Here is a 6,437-nt window from a genome sequence, read left to right as displayed (position 1 = left end):
AAGCGCGATATATTCTGTTCTTATATAGAAGATAGCAATCCTGACATTCTAGCTCTAACGGAAACATGGTTGCACCACGATGTTTCAGATGATGAAATTTTTACACAAAGTGACATATTCAACATTTATCGGCATGATCGCAATGATAAAAGGGGAGGTGGTGTCCTGCTTGCAATAAATAAAAGGATTTCGTCTTATGCAGTTGACACCTCATCCTCGCTTGAGATCATCTGGGCTGCCTGTCAAACCACTTGCGGAAACATATTAGTTGGTGTCTGTTACCGCCCCCCTGAAATGTCCCTTCCATTTGTTGATGATCTACGCGAAAGCATTACTACTGCCATGCAGAAATGTCCTACTAGTTACGTTTACCTGCTTGGCGATTTCAATTTCCCCCAAATCGATTGGCCGTGCTTGTCATCTTCGTGCAAGCACGCAACCGATTTCATTGAATTAGCTCTGGACTTAAATCTTTCTCAGGTAATCAATCAACCCACCCGTGATAATAACCTTTTAGATTTGGCACTAACTACTGCACCTGAAACCGTGTGTCCCGTCTTAATTTCTGACGGTTATAGTGACCATAAGCTGCTTCAGATAACGCTTCGGGTACCCATGTTATTTACTGGATTTCAGTATAAAAAGATTCGCGATTATAACAAAGGTAACTACGTTGCGATCAACACCGAACTTGAGTTATTTCTCAATGACTCATTTTTGCCGTCTTTTCCCCAACGTTCCGTTAACGAAAACTGGATACTTTACAAAGACAAATTACTCGCTCTTGCAGACAGATATATTCCGTACGTTTCGGCAGCCAACGACAAGACCAAACCATGGTTCAATAAAAAACTGCGAACACTTCGTAATAAAAAAAAGCGTCTCTACCGCAGTGCGATAAACCGTGCAACCGAGTCCTCGTGGAGCAAGTACAAAACTTTTCTTAGTGAGTACACTGTTGCCTTACGCACTGCTAAAGACAAGTACTTCGCTCACGATTTACCTTCTCTTCTGAAGACTAATCCGCGAAACTTTTGGCAAACGATAACACCCGACCACAGTTCCGATATTTCCTTGCTAGACGATAACCAACAACCTCTTTCAGACGGGGAATGTTCTTCACTATTCAATGCATTTTTTTCTTCTGTTTTTACAAGGGAAGACCATTCCGATATTCCTGTGGTTCCGGATTTCGATTACCCATTCATGGCACCCATAAATATCTCAATTGAAGGCATTGTTAGCCTCATTAACAAACTTAAAAAAACATCTGCCTGTGGTATTGGCAATATTAACACTAAGCTATTAAAAAACACAGTATCTATCTCAAGTGTCATTCTGTACCATATCTTCAAGCAGTCCTTATCGTCTGGTGTATTGCCCGTTGACTGGAAGATTGCGAAGGTTGTCCCTATTTTTAAAACTGGAGATAAACATAAGCCTGAAAACTATCGCCCAATATCGCTAACATCTGTGTCATGCAAACTGCTTGAACACATAATCGCGTCGCACATTTACTCGCACCTAGAAAAAAATGACTTTTTCTTCCAGAAACAGCATGGCTTCAGGAAAGGTCTATCTTGCGAAACACAGTTACTGGAATTCACCACCGATCTGCACTTCAGTATGAACAACAGTCAACAAATAGACGCCATTTTTCTGGACTTCTCAAAGGCATTTGATCGCGTTGCTCACTGCCGGCTCATTTCTAAATTATCTCATCTAGGTATCGACTCACTAACCCTTTCTTGGCTTAGAAACTTCCTATCGCTTCGTAGCCAATTTACCGTTGTTAACGATTGTCCCTCTTCTATTACGGATGTCACGTCTGGTGTACCACAGGGGAGTGTCTTGGGGCCTCTGCTTTTCCTTATATTTATTAACGGTCTACCTTCAAACATTTCCTCTAGCATACGACTGTTTGCCGACAATTGCGTTATTTACCGAGCGATTAATTCCATTAACGATCATACCACCTTGCAACATGACCTTCACAGTATTACCGACTGGTGTAACATATGGAAAATGTCTCTTAACCCCTCCAAATGTAATATTATATCGTTCTCACGCAAGCGCACTAGTTCCATATTCCCATATAGGTTAAATAACACGAATTTGTCACGTACCACTACCTACAAATATCTTGGTATGAACCTCACTAGTAACCTTTCCTGGTCTTCGCATATTACTACAATTTGCGCAACTGCATCTAAAACGCTTGGCTTTCTCAGGCGCAACTTGCAAAACTCAACTGCTGACGTGCGTAAGTTAGCATACCTGACGTTTGTACGCCTGCAATTAGAATTTGCATCTGCTATATGGTCACCATACCAAGAGTATTTAATAACCATGGTTGAACGCATACAGAACAGGGCTGCCCGATATATCACTCGGAATTTTAATCGGACCTCCAGTATAACGCAGATTAAGCTCGATATTTCTTTACAGCCCCTCGACATCCGCCGCAAGATCGCTTTGCTCTGTCTACTTCACAAATATGTTCATTCCGATAAGCCATGCATATTACCCCTCGAAACCCCCGCCCGTACGTCCTTAAGATTACATAATCATCTTAGCTTCAAGCGCATTTTTGGTAAAACTGCTGCTTTCAATTTATCTGCTGTACCTCGTGCCATATCTCACTGGAATGGTCTTCCCGATGAAATCGTCTCGATAACCGATCGTAAAAAATTCCGTGAACACGTGTGCGCGCTTTTTGCTTAATCTCCTATTTGCTGTTATGCTTGGGCATTCGGTGCTTTGTTTTGTTTTTTAGTTCAGCCACTGTACAGTTGTAGATTTATTTTTGAGTTTTTTCCATTGTACTCAACAGTTCATTGTTACATTGCCCCCCTTACTCAATGCCCGACAGGGCCTGTAAGGTGTTTTCTAAATAAAATAAAAAAATAAACAACCCGCTGTACAAAAGACATTTGCTGTTGCTGAGGGAGTGACGCTGCGTCCGTGGTCTTTAGCACCGGTATCCGTCATCGCATTTTGTACAGACGCTTCATTTGACGCCGTGGTAAAACCATTTGGCGACTCTTGTGGGAAGAAAAACGTACTGGTACCCAATAGTATCGTGTCCATGAACAATGATAGCATGTTTTTGTGGACGTTAAATTGTTCTGCCGTCCCTGTGCGTGTTCCCGAACACATGAGGATTGCTGTCTTCGACGACGTCACGTGCTGTTCATCGATGGTCGTCAGGGACGATGATTCCACTCAAGGACGGGCCACTTACTCTTATGAGCAGAAAATTCTACGCATGGTCAGCAAATATTTGTCTTCACGTGAACGGGACACCTTAGTACAACTGCTATCCCAGTATGCTTCCGTCTTAGACTTCTCTCAAGATGAGCACCGTACAACTATCCCATCTTCGCGTGCTCGTCATCGCATTGACACAGGATCGGCACATCCTCTTCGGCAGAAGCCCTACCGAGTGTCTTCATCAGAGCGCAAGATTATTGCGGACCAGGTACAAGAGATGCAGAGGAAAAATGTCATTAAAGAATCATCAAGCCCGTGGGCCACACCTGTCATCGTGGTAAAGAAAAAAGATGGCTCGTGGAGATATTGTGTTGATTATAGGCGACTAAATTCAATTACCAAGAAGGATGTGTACCCACTCCCGCGAATTGACGACGTAATAGACTGCCTACACTCTGCCTCCTACTTTGCGTCCCTCGATCTACGTTCAGGCTAGACTATACCTGTGAAGGCAGATACCTGTGGATCCCGTCAACAAAGAGAAGACCACCTTCGTTACACCGGACGATTTATTCGAATTTAACGTTATGCCGTTCGGGCTCTGTAACGCACCCGCAACGTTAGAGAGATCCATGGACACAATTTTCCTTGGTCTAAAGTGAGAAATATGTCTTTGCTATCTGGATGATGTATTTATTTTCGGCCGCACTTTTGAGGAACATAACGAGCGCCTTAGCCTGGTTCTGAAATGCATGGAGAAAGGAGATTTGATTCTCAACTCTGGAAAGTGTAGGTTTGGGGAGCGACAGACATTGGTTCTCGGTCATCTAGTCGACAAAGATGGAGTCAGACCTGACCCCCGCAAGATTGAAGCGGTCAGTGCCTTCCAGTTTCCGCAGTCATCGCGGGGACTTCGCAGTTTCCTGGGACTATGTTCTTATTTCCGTCGTTTTGCCCCAAACTTCGCCGACGTTGTGCACCCGTTGACACGTCTGTTGCAAAAGGATGTGTCGTTCGACTGGACACCAGAATACGAGTCATCGTTCCCTCAGCTTAAATTCTTACTTACGTCGGACCCCATCCTGCGTCATTTTGATCCGTGTTCCCCTACCGAAGTTCATACTGACGCCAGCGGAATAGGCATTGGAGCGGTACTTGTTCAACGGCGAAACGACGCGGAACACGTTGTTGCCTATGCCAGTCGTTGCTTAAGCAATGCTGAGAGAAACTACACAGTCACTGAGCAGGAATGCCATGCAGCTGTTTTTGCTGTTCAGAAATTTCGCTGTTACATTTATGGTCGCCCATTCAGCATAGTCACTGATCACCATTGATTATGCTGGCTGGTCAGCCTTCAGGATCCGTCTGGTCGTCTAGCGCGGTGGGCCTTACGACTACAAGAGTGAGACTTTGTAGTGAAATAAAGAAGCCGCCGCCGGCATGTTGACGCCGACTGTCTTTCCCGCTTGCCACTGCCAATGGGAAATTCTGACGAAGACACTTTCCATGACTGTCTGGCCGCTATTGCACCAGAATTTACGGACGCGACCATCTTCCAGGAGGATCAACGCAACGACGTCACTCTTGAACCTCTTTTCGTGATGGCCCTGAATCCGAAAGCCAGTGGTGGTTTTTCCATACGTGACTAAAAAAAAAAAAACCAACCACTCTGCAAGTGGCGCCCGCTTTCTTCTTGTAGTCCCGGAGAGTCTCCGTAGTGCTGTGCTACATTGCATGCACGATGATCCAACATCAGGTCATCTTGGATTCACCCGTACGCTACAGCGTGTGCAAGAGCGATTTTACTGGCCTCACATGCGTCAAACAACAAAGCAATATGTGGCTAGTTGTGACCAAATCCAACGGCGGAAAAAGAGCTTGAACCGCCCCACCAGGGGTGCTATGCAGGGTGCGCCGAGTTTCTCGTTCGCACGAGTTTTACCCGAGTTTGCTCGATGGCAGTCAGTGAACGGAGATAGAAAGGAACGTACAATAACAGCAGGCAAAAAGAAATGTCGAGATAAAGCCGCGTATGACAACATGAGCGCGCCCTGCGCTGCACAGTGCTTCCGTGCTTCAAGCACGAAGGACTGCGCAACAACACGTGCCAGCGCCGCGTATTGTTATCAACGTATTATCTCAATTTAGCAATACCGTCACTGTCCCGTTGTCTATCTGTGCACTTGCCGTGAGCCGCTTGCCCCGCCTTTCTCAGCCGCGGCAAGGGCGTGCCTCCTCTTTCGAGCCTTATCTTTCTAACCTCCATCGAATGCGAACAGGGCCCATGCGGTGCATTCTTGCACCTACACTTTCCCTCAATCGAATACATTGAAATACAGCAAATAAAATAACAAACATTTTATTTCTTAAAGTATCCGGTTTTCGTTTTGAATGCTATAAACTTGTGATGACAAACGGACATCGAATGAATCATTAAATTTTGCACTTTTTTGCCACGAGTGGCGACAGTGAGGCGAAAGCTTACAAGGGGATACATTCTAGAGGGTCGCACGCACGAGGGAGTTCGTACGGGGAGCAGTCGCCAGGGGCGCTGAAGTGCTATTCTCGATAAAATCGATGCGATAATGACGCATAAGGTCAGTCATGAATATGATCTGTCCATTCCCTGTCTATTAGGGGAATGGCAACGCATGCAGCTCTCCGGCATGGCTGTTCACCGCAGGTGCTTTCACTGAGGCGGCTATTAAGGCCGCCGCTTTACCAAGTGAAACGACACTCTAGCCATAGAGACGGGGGCAATGGCTGTCGCTGCAAAATTGCTGTGCGGTGTTGTGGGGTCCGTAGTGACGCAGCACAGTGAAAATGCACCAGTTCATCTGCGTGCGTGAAGTTTCTGCGATGCGTTGCGAAGAAGAGTGTGATGCCCAGCGACACAATTCATCGCTTGTCACCGCTTGCCCAGTGAAGGTGCCTCCGTGTGCATGTACACAGAATTTGAGTGCATTGTTCACTCCAATGTGCTTGCCGATTGCCTCTGCTGCTGAGCTAACAGCGATCGCAGATGGATATCGTAACGACAGCGCAGTTATCGCATTTTGGTGGGTGAGGGCTCTTAGGTGCAGTTAGGAAATTAGACTTCGAACGCAGGAAAGTGTTGCAATTGTTTAGTGTGCCGTGCTTGTGATGAAGAAATGCCACCGCACTGGGTGCGTTTGCACTGACCGCTGACTGTGCTTGCGAGACTGCGGGTCCGAAACATCACT

Source organism: Dermacentor silvarum, chromosome 4, assembly GCF_013339745.2.
Source record: "Dermacentor silvarum isolate Dsil-2018 chromosome 4, BIME_Dsil_1.4, whole genome shotgun sequence".
Classification (NCBI taxonomy): domain Eukaryota; kingdom Metazoa; phylum Arthropoda; class Arachnida; order Ixodida; family Ixodidae; genus Dermacentor; species Dermacentor silvarum.
The sequence above is the reverse complement of the archived record's forward strand: the minus strand, read 5'-3'. Positions refer to the sequence as shown.